Source organism: Myotis daubentonii, chromosome 6 (assembly GCF_963259705.1).
Source record: "Myotis daubentonii chromosome 6, mMyoDau2.1, whole genome shotgun sequence".
NCBI classification, from domain to species: Eukaryota; Metazoa; Chordata; class Mammalia; order Chiroptera; family Vespertilionidae; genus Myotis; species Myotis daubentonii.
The window spans coordinates 98556910-98572685 of NC_081845.1; the positions used below are offsets into that span (position 1 = coordinate 98556910).

General features: G+C 60.1%; 1 protein-coding gene across 5 annotated transcripts in view; it reads left to right on the forward strand.

The window, feature by feature from the left end:
- The window catches only part of ZFP57 (ZFP57 zinc finger protein), a 45781-nt gene that overhangs the window by 26850 nt on the left and 3155 nt on the right, over positions 1-15776 (forward strand). The window contains exon 1 of one of the 5 annotated variants that reach the window (XM_059702219.1): positions 9352-9460. The exons of the other annotated variants lie outside the window; for them this stretch is intronic. The gene's annotated coding sequence lies outside the window, so the exon portion shown is untranslated. Of the gene's footprint in view, positions 1-9351; positions 9461-15776 lie in introns of those variants that run through there. 5 annotated transcript variants of the gene reach the window in all.

Below are 15776 nucleotides of genomic sequence, written 5' to 3' on the forward strand. Positions count from 1 at the left end.
AGTTATGGGTTCTCTGACCCAGCTGCAGTTTGACAGGTTTTTAGGCGGAGAAAGTCCAGGCCTTTCATATGCAAAAGCCTCTGCACACAGCTTGGGTGGGGTTGTAAATTGGGTGGGGAGGGGTCTCAGGGAATCACCAGGTGGTGCAAACAGAAATGGTTGCCTCTTGGCCCTCCCCCAGATAGGTCCCTGGGTCTCTGCGTCCTGTGCCCCCATTCAGGAACAATGACCGCTGCAAGCACCTTTGAGATAAAGCCACCCTCACATTCCGGCCTGATGTCAGTCCAGTTTCTTTCCGTATGAGTCTGAGTCCCCAGATTCTTGCCAGGAACTGGAGTTCAGAGCAGTCGGGAGCTTGTATCTCCCTCCTGATGGAAAAAGACAACAGCATACCCAGCTGCCAGCCCCTTTCGCACACCTCTGTACCTCCACACTTCCACACCTCTGCACCTCCTACCGGACTCAATGCGCTTTTCTCTTTCCTTCTAGTTGTAGAATTTCCACTCAGCCAGCCTTCCCGTGGTTCTGGATGTCTTTTAGTTGTAGTTTTAATGTGGTTGTGCGTGGCAGCAAGTTCAGTTGTTTACCTATGCCGCCATCTTGGTTGTCTCCCCTGCCACCTTGGTTGTCTCCAAGAACATTTTAATAAAAGGTACAAAGGGCCCTGGCCCCGGAGGCTCAGTTGGGCGTCATTCTGTGTGTGGAAATGTTATGGCTCCACCCCCTCCCTGATATGGGGAGTCATGAGGTGGTTGATAGATGTTTTGCTCTCACATCAATGTTTCTCTAAAATCTCTCCCTCTTCCTTCCTCTCTAAAATTAATAATAAAAAAGTACAAAGACCCCACTTGGTCTGTGCGGGGTTTCAGACTTAGCAATGTACTCAACTTTATCATCTGGGATCGTGTAAATCTAACAGAAGAATCCAAGCAGCTGGCCTGGAATGAAGTGTGACTCTCTCAGCTCCCCCGCCCCCTGTGGTGAGCTGTCCCACCCACAGGATGCGCCAGCCAGGCCAGCTTGGGGTTGTTAGGCTTTTAGGGGGAAAAAAGGAGTATCATGTCCAGGAATTTCCAAACAAGGTTTGTCTCACCACCTGTCCTGTTCATCCTGATTATTACCCAGGAAGTGGCCATGAGGACATGCTCCCTTCTGGAGGACTGCAGAATTTGATGCCCAAGCTGGGCCCTGAGGAGGGGAGACAGAAAGTAAACTACCCTTTGTAGTCAGCTCTTAAGAAGGCTGTTTCAGCCTCAATGATGAAAGGAAGCATGGAAGGTGCTGATACCCTGTCAGCCCATGGCCAAGAGGCTTTGCAGTAAGAGGGACACCACTCTCAGATTGAAAATAGCCTGAGAAGCTGAGAACATGACAGTTTCAAGGGCCACACTGGTAGGCTGATTGGACTCAGATAACAGCACTGTGCCCTAAAGAGTGTCAACATTGGTGAGGCACCACTGAGAGCCCTGAGTGGGGGTCAAAGATCCCCTGAGGTTTATCTGCCCAGAGCAGGTGTGGACATGCCCCTTCCTACGTAGCCTTCCTTGTAAAAATGGACAAAAATTGGCAATAGTCCAAGTCCAAGTCAAGCTGAGTCCTTCACTCTGCCCAGTCTGAGAGGGAAGCTCTGCCGTATCTGGTCTGGGATGGATTGGCACATGGGGCAGCTGCATAAACAGGTTCCGTTCAGCAGCTGAGCCCAGCCCGTCTCAGCAGAGAGCAGGCGCTTCTGGGGCACCCCCTGAGCGCCTCGATGGGCAGGTCAGCAGCCGTGGTTTATTTTCACAGCTTGAAGCTCCAAAGAGAGATGTCTGATGAGTCTAGTTTTTCAGGTGTCAGCCCAAATAGCTAGACCATTGGCCAGCAGCCCAAGAGTCAATAAAACAGGAAGATTGATTGAGGAGGGAGTATTGATGAGAGCTGTGAAAAGGACCTGACTTCTGCCCACCAAGTGGGGTGACAGCACCCATTTTTGGTTCTGCATACTGGCACTGAGGTGGAGTGGCGGGCCACTCCAGATTGGCAGGCGGAGAGTTTAATAAGCAAAGGACCTTATCTCTAAAGCTTGTCTTGGGTGGCTGCACAGCAAGTAGGTCTCCACACCTGCCCATCAGAACCTCAAAGGCATGTCTAGAGGTCTTCACTGGCTTCAGTCACATATTCAGTCCAGACAGCATCTTATTCTCAAGGCTGCGGCCTTACAGCAGCTCCTGGTGCGGGAATGGTGAGCGGAGCATGCATTCCAAGGACGGGAGGGCATGCGGAGCCTCTGACCGCCTGGGCAGCGGTGGGGCAGCCGCTGTCATGGCCTCTCGGTGACCACCTCCAACAGTAGCTCACAGGTTTGTGGAGCTTCAGGCGTAGAAAACTCGCCACAGCTTGCTAGATTGTGACAAGGGGTCTTCCATTTTATTGCCTATTAATGAGAAAGAATTGGGGCAATGGTTAAAGACCGAGAACCAGGAAGTTGATTCAAAGACAGTTGCCCAAATGGTGCCCGGCTGTTGCTATACTTCAGACCAGGGTCTTTGTCACCAATCTGGTGGTGAGCTCAAGGGCTTGTCTCAGTATTTGGAACCATGTAGGTCACAACCAGGAGGGCTGGTTCCATCAACCTCAGGCTCCATTATATAGAGTTTCCCACTCTCCCACAGCCCTCCTCCCGCTCATTGTCTTCACACTCAAACCCAATACCTATCTCATATCCTGTTCCAACGCTCAGAGTCCCCGTGCCACCATCCCCACTCGCTGCACAGTGCTCCTCAGCCTGTGCTCAGAGCTGCGAGGCCCTAGCCTGCTGCTCTGCTTCAGGACTTCACACTGCCTTGGCCTCAGCCTGTGTCTGCTGCTCTCCTGTCTTGTAGGAACTGTAAGTGGCTGAGAGTCTACAAACCCTCTGCTGAGTGCTGATGAGCCGGTGCCGCAGAGACAAATAAACGGGCCCATCCCAATCCGTCTCTCTCCTATGCTGTAATGCTTTTTGAGGGAGCAAATAAATGCCCTGTTCACCCCATATCTCTTTGCTGACATTCAAGATTTGAGGATCAAATCAAATCAAATAGTCCAGGTGCCGACTGCCTAGTTTTGTAAATAAGGTGATTTGGCCCAGCCGGCGTGGCCCAGTGGTTGAGCACTGACCTAGGAACCAGGAGGTCACTGTTTGATTCCAGGTCAGGGGACATTCATGGGTTGTGGGCTTGATCCCTGGTGGGGGCCATGCAGGAGGCAGCCTATCAATGATTCTCTCTCATCATTGACATTTCTATCTTGCCCTCTCCCTTCCTCTCTGAAATCAACAAAAATATATATATTTTTTAAAAAGTGATTTGGAACCAGAACTGGGATTAGGGTTGTGGACAGAAAGGGCCGCATCCTAAACCTGGCAAGCTGAGGGGAAGGCCTGAAGGGCAGCCTTACAAACTCAGAGACGAACGTAGCCACAGAGGATGGTCCGAAATTAAAACTTTCTAACTAAAAGCAAGTCGGGGCAGGCAGTCATGTCCTAGGGCAGTAGTATCTTCTCCCACAGCGTCCAGGCTTTGCCTTCACTAAGCTTGTCTGTGGTCTTTCTGCATCTACAATAACAAAGCAGGGTGATTTCCTCCCCCCACCCCACCCCACCACACCCCTCGCCGCAGGAGGCAGAGACCTCAAAACTCCTCCGTTGTTACTGTTATCATGTTAATTGCTAAGAAGTAGGTGCTATTCCTTTTACTCTTCACCCAATCCCGGGGACTTCCCGCTTGCTTTCTCTCTCTAACCCAGCACCAATGGAGCCCATGTAACCCACTTACACCTCTTTCTTTGTACTGTACAAAACTGCCATTCTCTGGAGCATTTTCTCATCTATTGAGATTTTACTTCCTTGCAGTTGTTGTCAGTTTGGCTCAAATAAACTCATAAAAATCCTCTACCAGTGTCAGTGTTTCTTACATGGACAGGAAACAATGAGGCCAATTCCTGCCAGTCCAGGTCAGGTCTGTTATGAGGAGAAATTACCCGCGAGACAGGTAACCACGGCAAGCCAAGAATTTGGTGAAACAGATCCTCTCCCAAGCCAATCTGGAGAGGGGGTTTCTTTATTAGCAGATTCGAATCCGGGCCGCCGCCACGGCAGGACGCGCACAGGAAGCAGCAGCCCCGAGCGGTTACAGTTACAGCTTTTTATACACAATTCAAAATAGGGGTGGGGTGTAACGGGGACAAAGTGGATTCATGCATCAGCCAGAGGCCTCCTGGAACATTTGTTATTTTCTAACAAGACATCCTGTCTGCTAGGTCAGCTTGACCTGTTGGCCAAGACCCCGGGCCAAATGGCCAATCAAGGAAACTAAAATCTTTCATGTAGGAGGGAGTAAAGGGAACAAAGAAATTCCAGAGGGGTCTGTGCTGTGTCCTAACGGCATGGGAGTTTATCACTCCTGCCTGTATTCTCACCTCCCGCTTATCTTGACAATTAATCGGAGGCTAACTTCTTCAGCTGGTTCTTGGTGCCGGCCATCTATCTCCGGGGACAGCTTCAAGGTCTGCACTCCCCTCCGTGCAGGGCTGGTAATTTTCCACTGCCCTACAAGGTCCTGTCTTTTTTTTTTTTTTTTTTTTTTTAGGAAGTCACTTTATTATTTATTATTTATTTATTATTTTTTAATCCTCACCCAAGGATATTTTTCCATTTATCTTTTTTAAATATATTTTTATTGATTTCAAAAAAGAAGGGAGAGGGAGAGAGAGAGAACCATCAATAATGAGAGAGAATCATTGATCAGCTGCCTCCTGCACGCTCCCTACTGGGATCAAGCCCAGAACCTGGGCATGTGCCCTTGACTGGAATCGAACCAGGGACCCTTCAGTCCACAGGCCAATGCTCTTATCTCCACAGAGCCAAACCAGCTAGGGCTCCACTGATCTTTTAGGGAGAGTGGAAAAGAGAGGGAAAGACAGAGAGAAACATCCATGTGAGAGACGCACATCGATTGGTTGCCTCCTGCACATGCCCCCACCAGGGAGGAGCCTGCAACCAAGGTATGTGCCCTTGACCAGAATCGCACCCTGGACCCTTTTGGTCTGCAGCTGATGCTCTATCCACTGAGCCACACCAGCCAGGGCAGATCCTGTCTTTTTTAAAGGGCAAATTTAGTTTCTTCACTGTAAATGGGATGCATAGTTGGCACCCCCTCCCTCAGCCTGTTTGAAGATTGTGGTAATGTACATCACTGCTACACCTCATGCTTTTCCTGCCACCTTCCCACCAGCCCTCAGTCCACAGCATGCACTGTCTGTCTGTAAAGCTGAGCAGGCCGCTTGCGAGGTGGGAAACCCACACCAGCCAGCCTCCAGCACCGTGCATGCAGCCCAGACACAGTGTGGTGACGTGAAAGCAGAGGGGCCGGTTCGGTAAGGCGCCAGCTCTCAGGCCTGTTTCCTCACCTGTGAATAAAACAGGTAGAATCACATGTTCCCAAAACATGCTCCATTGAGTCAAGCCCTGTCACAGCTGTGGCAGTTATCACTAGGTGGCGTAAGCCGCGGTCCAGGAACCACTCTGACTTCTTTTAAGTTTGTTTTTCAGATTGAAAACCAAGTCACAAACCCAGAGACAAACTCAATACTGTTAGGGTCGCCAAAAGAGGAACGCACGAGGCCGAAAGGGATGAAGAATTACGAATTTATTAGGTCCCCAGGAGACCAGATGGGCTGAGCCCCCAAATGGCGCCAGCCCCCAGGGACGGGGAGTCAGAGGTTTTAAGGGACTCTGGGCGGGCTTTTCTGGGCGGACAATTCTCTGGGCAGGTCCGGATCCTGGGAAGGTCCAGAGGGGAAGGATAATGGTCTTAGCAAGTGGAATGCGGCCTGAGCGAAAGGGAATGCCTTTGTGAAGTGGCCTAGCCAGCCTTTCTGTTGTGTGGCACAGGGACGAAGGTCATAGCTTCCATAGTTGCTTCCTGCTGAGAGGGACGCGGAGATCACGGATGGACTTTGAGAGGCGCTGGAACACTGTGGATTCCTCCTGGGGGAGCGAGCGGTGCAGCTGCATCGTTTCCCCGGGAGACCGGCTGGTGAAGGCTCGAGCGTCCTGTGGTCCTGTCCAGAGACTTGGGAGGTAAGCGCTGGCCCTGAGGCTGCCACAGCGTCCCTTATCTAGTTTTGCTACTTTTCTGGGCCTGGAGCTGAAATACAACTGAGGCCTAGATGCTATCTTTAGGGAGGAAAGATCAGGGGTCTCAGTTGCCTCACTAGGGATATGAAAGGGGAGAACAGGTTACCCAGGGGGCGAGGTTCTTGTTTTCCCAGTTTTGCCCCTTGCTGGGCACCCATAGGTTTCTTGTAGGTCCTGAGACAGGGTTTCAAAATAGGAAATAGCAGTGGTTAGGCCTCTGGAGACCAGATGGCTGAGCCTCAAAATGGCGCCAGCACCCAGTGACAGGGAGTCAGAGGGTTTTTTGTTGTTGTGTTTGTTTTTAATATATTTTATTGACTTTTTACAGAGAGGAAGGGAGAGGAATAGAGAGCTAGAAACATCGATGAGAGAGAAACATCCATCAGCTGCCTCCTGCACACCCCCCACTGGGGATGTGCCCGCAACCAAGGTACATGCCCTTGGCCGGAATCGAACCTGGGACCCTTCAGTCTGCAGGCCAACGCTCTATCCACTGAGCCAAACCGCTTAGGGTGGGGAATCAGAGGTTTTTAAGGATTCTGGGCAGAGAATTCTCTGGGCAGGTCTGGATCCTAGGAAGGTCCTGAGGGGAAAGATAATGGTCTTAGCAAAATGGAATGTGGTCTAAGCAAAAGGGAATGTCCATTGTGCAGTGACCTAAAGATCAGTTCCCAGGAGTGGGGGTATCAATTCAATTATTTGATCAGACCCAACAAATACCTAGTTGGGAAAGTCCCTTCCTGCACCCCATAGTAAGTGCTGCACAATCTGAGAACACGTTGCTTTGCTGAGGTATACCCAGACATCAGTGTTCCAAAACAAACCTGCTAACCTACTCTCTGATTGTTTAACTCCAGCAACTTCCATGTCCTCAAGCCATAAAAACCCGAGCACAGAACCTTGAGACAGGCCGTGAGCTAGGACAAGTGGAACAGGGAAACTGAGGCAGAGAGCTGCACAAACTGCAAAGCAACTTATAGTAGATGCAGAAGGTCCCCTCCCTAAGACAGCATTGAGGCCTCAGTTGTAGTCCAGCTCCAGGCCCAGAAAAGCAGCAAAACCAGGTGGACAACACCAGGACCAGCTGTGGTGACTGACGACACCCTGTCCTGGCCCTGACCAATCGGTGGAGACCACACCCTGGAGGAGCCCACCTGGAAATGGATGCATGTTATGCTGGAATCCTCCCCTGAAGCCCCCCTAAGGCTCCCGCCTGCGAGAGAGAGAGAGAGAGAGAGAGAGAGAGAGAGAGAGAGAGAGAGAGACCCTCAAGACGAAGGGCCCAGAGCCTGCCTGCCCTCTGGGGAGCAGCCCCACCAGTCCCTTTCCCCTCTTCTTTCCCACCTTCCCTCGAGGCGCGCATCTCCTAAACTCTAAGGGACCCCATGGGACTTGCAACCAGGGAGCAATGGGCAGCAGCATCTCGTCCCAGGCTAACCCCTGAACCTGACCCCAAGGCCCCTTTACTCTGACTTCCCAGAGAGCTAAGGGCAGCCCAGCCTGGGCTCTCCTATTGCTTCTTTTATGCTAAGCCAGCGGTTCTCAACCTGTGGGTCGCGACCCCTTGGGAGGTCGAACGACCCTTTCACAGGAGTCGCCTAAGACCACCAGAAAACACATCTATAATTACATATTGTTTTTGTGATTAATCACTATGCTTTAATTATGTTCAATTTGTAACAATGAATTTGGGGGTCACCACAACATGAGGAACTGTATTAAAGGGTCGCGGCATTAGGGAGGTTGAGAACCACTGTGCTAAGCCCTTCCTTGTTCCACTGTCCCTGCTTTAATAAATGTTCCCTCGCAGTCATCTGGACTCACGCTGTGAAATTTTTCCTGCACAAATTCAAGAACTTACACACTACCAGCTGACCCCAGGCAGACCCAGCCAGGCCCAGGATCCCTTTCCGGTAACAACCTGAGGCCCTATCTCAGTGTTCCGGCCCTCTGCGGAGCCTCAATAAATCTGCCTTTGCTTTTATCAGTGTCCCTGGTCTAAATTCTTTTCTATCAGGAGACAAGAACCTAAACTTGTCAGTAACATAGAGATGGAATAACAATTCCTACCTCCCATGGTGTTTGTGAGGATTTAGTGGAGGCTCTCTTTACAAAAGTGTTTTGTAAACTGTAAAATCCAATGCCAATGTGAAATATTTTCATTGGGCTGATTAAAAAAATAAAAAGATGCCCTGGCCAGGTGGTTCAGTTGGTTGGAGCATCCTCCCGTACACTAAAAAAAGTTGCAGGTTCAATTCTCGGTCTGGGCACATACCTAGGTTGCAGTTGGATCTCAGTCTGGTGGAGAACGGGAGACAACCAATAGATGTTTCTATTTCACATTGATCTCTCTCTCCCCCCCTTCCTCTCTGTATAAAATCAATGAAAACATGTCCTGGGGTGAGGATTTAAATAAGATGTCACTGAGAAAGGTTGAATTGGGTTCAGCTCAGTGGTAAGGTACCGGGTAAGTAGAATTTTACCTGGTCATGGTCCTCTCTACCGCGCCTGCCATCTCTCATCATGTAATTGGAAGGCAGGCTCAGCTGCCTGCTGAAACGGAAGCCCAATTCCCGAGGCAGGTGCTGGGGCAACAGGAAAGGTGCTGGTTCAGGTGCTGACACTTGGGAGAATGGCAGACTCCCCTCTCAAAGACCGATCTACCTGCTCGAACCCAGGGCTCTCACAGGGAGGGGAGGGGGGCTTTTCCCCTCTAATTATCCTCTTAGCTTTTGGTGGCTCAGGCCCCATGCATTCAACTTTCTAGCCTTGGCGCCTCAGTGTAAGAAGCCCCCATGGGCGGGGACCCCTGTCGGGAAGGCGGGAGATGCTGCAGCCCTCAGCCCCGCCCCAGTCTGCGCGCTGCGGAGGGGGACCCTTGGCTCCCCACTGGCCGGCGGCCCGCCCCGCCCCCTGGCTCCGCAGTGACCAGCGTGCGTTCGCGGCCCCTGCTTGTCTAGGCAGCCGTGCGCCTCCACGTCCCTCCTGGGGCTGTGACGGTCTCGTTTTCCTTCTCTGGGCTCTAGGCGATGCTGGTTGCTTTAATCAGAGATTTTAAGAGTAAATTAAGGTTGGAATAAGGAAGATCCCGGCGCTGGGTGGCACCCGGGTAAGCTGGGGGAGGGGTGGGCTGGGGGCGGGTCTCCCTGAGGCTCTTAGACTGACGCGCGCCGCCTGCGGGCCCACAGCCTCCGGGGCGGGCCGCGGCTCGGCGGCGGGCGGGCAGGGAGCGGAGCCGGTCGCCGCCTTCCGGGGCGAGCACTGCTGCAGCGGCTCGCGCAGGCCCGGGCGCTCTTCCCGGCGGTGAGTAGGACGCGGGGCGGTGGGCTCGCCGCGATCTGGGCCGACGGAGGGGTCTGTCCCGCTGGCTCCGCCCCGGAGCGCGGCCGGCGGGGGAGCTTCCGACCGGTCAGCTGGGTCGGGGGAGTGGCCGCCGTGCGGAGCGGGCGCCCGGACCTCCTGGCACGTGCCGGGAAAGCGTGGTCCCGGGAAGGGCGTCTCGGGGGCTGAGAGCACAGAAGGCCAGCCAGGAGGTCCAGGCACCTGCCCTGCGGGGCCCCCGGCAGGCGGGGAGCGCGGGCTGGGGTGGCGGGGGTGGGGCGCTGGGCGCGCGGGGTGCTGGGGGCGGGCCCGCACCCGCAGGGGCCGGGGCCAAGGCCGGGCTGGGCAGGGGCTGGAAAGGGCCCTTGAGGGCTTGAGCAGACCCGAGGGCTGGTTCGGCCGAGGGACAGGAAAGTCAAGTGGTTGGAGCCCTGGGTGCGGGCCGGGGGCAGTCCACGTGCCGTGGGGAGCCGTTGGCCGGTTTGGGGTTAGAGGGAGACCGGGGAGGGGGAGGGGGCGCTCAGGCCTGGAAAATGGCGACTCCTCCACCCGGGCATGGAGTTCTGGAGGGCGGGACAGGCGGGACAGGCGCCAGACGGCCCTTCTGCCTGCACCTTCGGTCTCCCCGCCCTCCCCGCCCGGGAGCCCGGTGCAGACCGTGCGTGCGGCTCCGCAGCCTCGCTCCCGCCCCGAGCCCCGCAGTCCGCCCCGAGCCCCACAGTCCGCCCCGAGCCCCACAGTCCGCCCCGAGCCCCGCAGTCCGCGCGGAGCCCCACAGTCCGCCCCGCGCCCCGCAGTCCGCGCGGAGCCCCGCAGTCCGCCCCGAGCCCACAGTCCGCTCCGAGCCCCGCAGTCCGCGCGGAGCCCCACAGTCCGCCCCGCGCCCCGCAGTCCGCGCGGAGCCCCGCAGTCCGCTCCGAGCCCCACAGTCCGCTCCGAGCCCCACAGTCCGCTCCGAGCCCCACAGTCCGCTCCGAGCCCCGCAGTCCGCTCCGAGCCCCACAGTCCGCTCCGAGCCCCGCAGTCCGCGCGGAGCCCCGCAGTCCGCCCCGAGCCCACAGTCCGCCCCGAGCCCCACAGTCCGCTCCGAGCCACACAGTCCGCTCCGAGCCCACAGTCCGCCCCGAGCCCCGCAGTCCGCCCCGCGCCCCGCAGTCCGCGCGGAGCCCCGCAGTCCGCCCCGAGCCCACAGTCCGCTCCGAGCCCACAGTCCGCTCCGAGCCCACAGTCCGCGCGGAGCCCCGCAGTCCGCCCCGAGCCCACAGTCCGCTCCGAGCCCACAGTCCGCTCCGAGCCCACAGTCCGCGCGGAGCCCCGCAGTCCGCCCCGAGCCCCGCAGTCCGCTCCGAGCCCACAGTCCGCCCCGAGCCCCGCAGTCCGCTCCGAGCCCACAGTCCGCCCCGAGCCCCGCAGTCCGCTCCGAGCCCCGCAGTCCGCGCGGAGCCCCACAGTCCGCCCCGCGCCCCGCAGTCCGCGCGGAGCCCCGCAGTCCGCCCCGAGCCCACAGTCCGCCCCGAGCCCCACAGTCCGCCCCGAGCCCCACAGTCCGCTCCGAGCCCCACAGTCCGCTCCGAGCCCACAGTCCGCCCCGAGCCCCGCAGTCCGCCCCGCGCCCCGCAGTCCGCGCGGAGCCCCGCAGTCCGCCCCGAGCCCACAGTCCGCTCCGAGCCCACAGTCCGCCCCGAGCCCACAGTCCGCTCCGAGCCCACAGTCCGCGCGGAGCCCACAGTCCGCCCCGAGCCCCGCAGTCCGCTCCGAGCCCACAGTCCGCCCCGAGCCCCGCAGTCCGCTCCGAGCCCCGCAGTCCGCGCGGAGCCCCACAGTCCGCCCCGCGCCCCGCAGTCCGCGCGGAGCCCCGCAGTCCGCCCCGAGCCCACAGTCCGCCCCGAGCCCCACAGTCCGCCCCGCGCCCCGCAGTCCGCTCCGAGCCCACAGTCCGCCCCGCGCCCCGCAGTCCGCCCCGAGCCCACAGTCCGCCCCGAGCCCCACAGTCCGCCCCGCGCCCCGCAGTCCGCTCCGAGCCCACAGTCCGCCCCGCGCCCCGCAGTCCGCCCCGAGCCCACAGTCCGCCCCGAGCCCCACAGTCCGCCCCGCGCCCCGCAGTCCGCTCCGAGCCCACAGTCCGCTCCGAGCCCACAGTCCGCCCCGCGCCCCGCAATCCGCGCGGAGCCCCGCAGTCCGCCCCGAGCCCCACAGTCCGCTCCGAGCCCACAGTCCGCCCCGAGCCCACAGTCCGCCCCGAGCCCCACAGTCCGCCCCGCGCCCCGCAGTCCGCTCCGAGCCCACAGTCCGCTCCGAGCCCACAGTCCGCTCCGAGCCCACAGTCCGCCCCGAGCCCCGCAGTCCGCCCCGCGCCCCGCAGTCCGCGCGGAGCCCCGCAGTCCGCCCCGAGCCCACAGTCCGCCCCGAGCCCCACAGTCCGCCCCGAGCCCCACAGTCCGCTCCGAGCCCCGCAGTCCGCCCCGAGCCCCGCAGTCCGCCCCGAGCCCCACAGTCCGCTCCGAGCCCCACAGTCCGCTCCGAGCCCACAGTCCGCCCCGAGCCCACAGTCCGCCCCGAGCCCACAGTCCGCCCCGCGCCCCGCAGTCCGCGCGGAGCCCCGCAGTCCGCCCCGAGCCCCGCAGTCCGCCCCGAGCCCCACAGTCCGCTCCGAGCCCCGCAGTCCGCTCCGAGCCCACAGTCCGCCCCGAGCCCACAGTCCGCTCCGAGCCCACAGTCCGCGCGGAGCCCACAGTCCGCCCCGAGCCCCACAGTCCGCCCCGAGCCCCGCAATCCGCCCCGAGCCCCGCAGTCCGCGCGGAGCCCCACAGTCCGCCCCGCGCCCCGCAGTCCGCGCGGAGCCCCGCAGTCCGCTCCGAGCCCCACAGTCCGCTCCGAGCCCCGCAGTCCGCCCCGAGCCCACAGTCCGCCCCGAGCCCCGCAATCGGCTCCGAGCCCACAGTCCGCTCCGAGCCCCGCAGTCCGCCCCAAGCCCCACAGTCCGCTCCGAGCCCACAGTCCGCCCCGAGCCCCACAGTCCGCTCCGAGCCCACAGTCCGCGCGGAGCCCACAGTCCGCCCCGAGCCCCGCAGTCCGCTCCGAGCCCACAGTCCGCCCCGAGCCCCGCAGTCCGCTCCGAGCCCCGCAGTCCGCGCGGAGCCCCACAGTCCGCCCCGCGCCCCGCAGTCCGCGCGGAGCCCCGCAGTCCGCCCCGAGCCCACAGTCCGCCCCGAGCCCCGCAGTCCGCCCCGCGCCCCGCAGTCCGCTCCGAGCCCACAGTCCGCCCCGAGCCCACAGTCCGCTCCGAGCCCCACAGTCCGCTCCGAGCCCCACAGTCCGCTCCGAGCCCACAGTCCGCTCCGAGCCCCACAGTCCGCTCCGAGCCCCACAGTCCGCCCCGAGCCCACAGTCCGCCCCGAGCCCCACAGTCCGCTCCGAGCCCCACAGTCCGCTCCGAGCCCACAGTCCGCCCCGAGCCCCGCAGTCCGCCCCGCGCCCCGCAGTCCGCGCGGAGCCCCGCAGTCCGCCCCGATCCCACAGTCCGCTCCGAGCCCACAGTCCGCCCCGAGCCCACAGTCCGCTCCGAGCCCACAGTCCGCGCGGAGCCCACAGTCCGCCCCGAGCCCCGCAGTCCGCTCCGAGCCCACAGTCCGCCCCGAGCCCCGCAGTCCGCTCCGAGCCCCGCAGTCCGCGCGGAGCCCCACAGTCCGCCCCGCGCCCCGCAGTCCGCGCGGAGCCCCGCAGTCCGCCCCGAGCCCACAGTCCGCCCCGAGCCCCACAGTCCGCTCCGAGCCCCACAGTCCGCTCCGAGCCCACAGTCCGCCCCGAGCCCCGCAGTCCGCCCCGCGCCCCGCAGTCCGCGCGGAGCCCCGCAGTCCGCCCCGAGCCCACAGTCCGCTCCGAGCCCACAGTCCGCCCCGAGCCCACAGTCCGCTCCGAGCCCACAGTCCGCCCCGAGCCCCGCAGTCCGCCCCGCGCCCCGCAGTCCGCGCGGAGCCCCGCAGTCCGCCCCGAGCCCACAGTCCGCCCCGAGCCCCACAGTCCGCCCCGCGCCCCGCAGTCCGCTCCGAGCCCACAGTCCGCTCCGAGCCCACAGTCCGCCCCGCGCCCCGCAATCCGCGCGGAGCCCCGCAGTCCGCCCCGAGCCCACAGTCCGCCCCGAGCCCCACAGTCCGCTCCGAGCCCCACAGTCCGCTCCGAGCCCCGCAGTCCGCCCCGAGCCCACAGTCCGCCCCGAGCCCACAGTCCGCCCCGAGCCCCACAGTCCGCCCCGCGCCCCGCAGTCCGCTCCGAGCCCACAGTCCGCTCCGAGCCCACAGTCCGCTCCGAGCCCACAGTCCGCCCCGAGCCCCGCAGTCCGCCCCGCGCCCCGCAGTCCGCGCGGAGCCCCGCAGTCCGCCCCGAGCCCACAGTCCGCCCCGAGCCCCACAGTCCGCCCCGAGCCCCACAGTCCGCTCCGAGCCCCGCAGTCCGCCCCGAGCCCACAGTCCGCCCCGAGCCCCACAGTCCGCTCCGAGCCCCACAGTCCGCCCCGAGCCCACAGTCCGCCCCGAGCCCACAGTCCGCCCCGCGCCCCGCAGTCCGCGCGGAGCCCCGCAGTCCGCCCCGAGCCCCGCAGTCCGCCCCGAGCCCCACAGTCCGCTCCGAGCCCCGCAGTCCGCTCCGAGCCCACAGTCCGCCCCGAGCCCACAGTCCGCTCCGAGCCCACAGTCCGCGCGGAGCCCACAGTCCGCCCCGAGCCCCACAGTCCGCCCCGAGCCCCACAGTCCGCTCCGAGCCCCGCAGTCCGCCCCGAGCCCCGCAGTCCGCTCCGAGCCCACAGTCCGCTCCGAGCCCCGGAACCGGCGAAGGCGGGTGGAGGACCCGCGGCGGGAGTGGGTGTCGCCTTGGGGCCGGAGGCAGGCCTTGCGGTGCTGTCACTGGTGCTGCTGCGGGAAGCTGCCTGTGTGGTTGGGCAGGAGAGCGGACAGCGATTTTTCATTCTGTGGCACACCAAACCTTTTTTTTTTTTTTTTTCTGATTTGACAAAATATATATATATATATATTTTTTAATTCATTCGCACCGCACAGCTTTGTGTTGGCTGTTGTCGGTTTTTAAATTTGACGACCTGAAGGAAAAGAGGTCAGTGCCCCTGACTAAGGCGTCGGTATTGCCTGTTTGGCAACCCTGGCACAGCCCGGAGAGAACGAGCAGGGCTGCGCGTCTGCTAGAAACGCCAGCGTCGGAGGAAAGGAAGCCACAGAGGGAGGGACTCCAGTTCCATCCCAGCACCGCACCTTTCCTGACCTCTTCCCTTCTATTGTCAAATGCTCCTTTTCTTGCTGGCGTTTTCCTTCCATCACTTGTTCAAAAAAGTGAAAGAAGTAACAGATTTTTATGCCTTTATTCTTTTCATCGCATCTCAAGGGGAGACAGGGTGTGCTGCTGTCAGCAGGCCTGGGAGTGCAGCCAGGTCTGCCTCAGCGGAGCCGGGATACCCGCTTGATGTTGGGTTGCTATCACTGTTCTTCTATATATGTCTCAGAGAGGAAGGGAGAGGGAGACAGAAACATCAATGATGAGAATCATTGATCAGCTGCCTCCTGCACGCCCCCTACTGGGGATCAAGCCCGAAACCCAGGCACGTTCCCTTGACAGGAATCGAAACCGGGACCCTTCAGTCTGCAGGCCGACGCTTTATCCACTGAACCAAACCAGCAGGGCTTCGTTTTTTAAAAATCCTCACCAGAAGACATGCCCAGAGAGAGAGAAAGGGGAGAGGGAGAAACATTGATGTGAGAGAGGAACATCAATTGGTTGTCTTCCATGCACGCCCCGACCAGGGATCCAGCCCGAAACCCAGTATGTCCCTGAGCCGGAATGAAACCAGTGGCCCTTCAGTGCACAGGATGATGCTCCGCCACCTGGCCAGCTCCCTGTATTCTTAACAAAGATCTGTATATGTTAAAACCCAAAGAACCATCTTTTTCTCCTAGAGGGGATCTTAGAGAGTGTCTCCTTTAATCCCATTTTCTAATGAAACGGGGTCAAAATCAGGAGAATGGTGCGGGTGCTGCCGCGGCCATTCTGGCTCCCTCGGCAGGCTGTGCTGCTCTGAGAGCTCTGGGACCGGGCATCCCACCGTCGGAGCCGCAGTCTCGGCTTGGACCTGGAGTGTCCTTGAGTGACTAGCACCTCTGCCTTTGGGTTAAAATTGTGAGTTAGCTGTCACCCCGGCGCAGAGCAGGAGTGGGTAACCTGTGGTCTAATAAGGAAGCTGTTGCTACTCACTCCCCCCAGCCCCCCTCGCTCATATGTTTGTTTCTCTCTGTTGCTT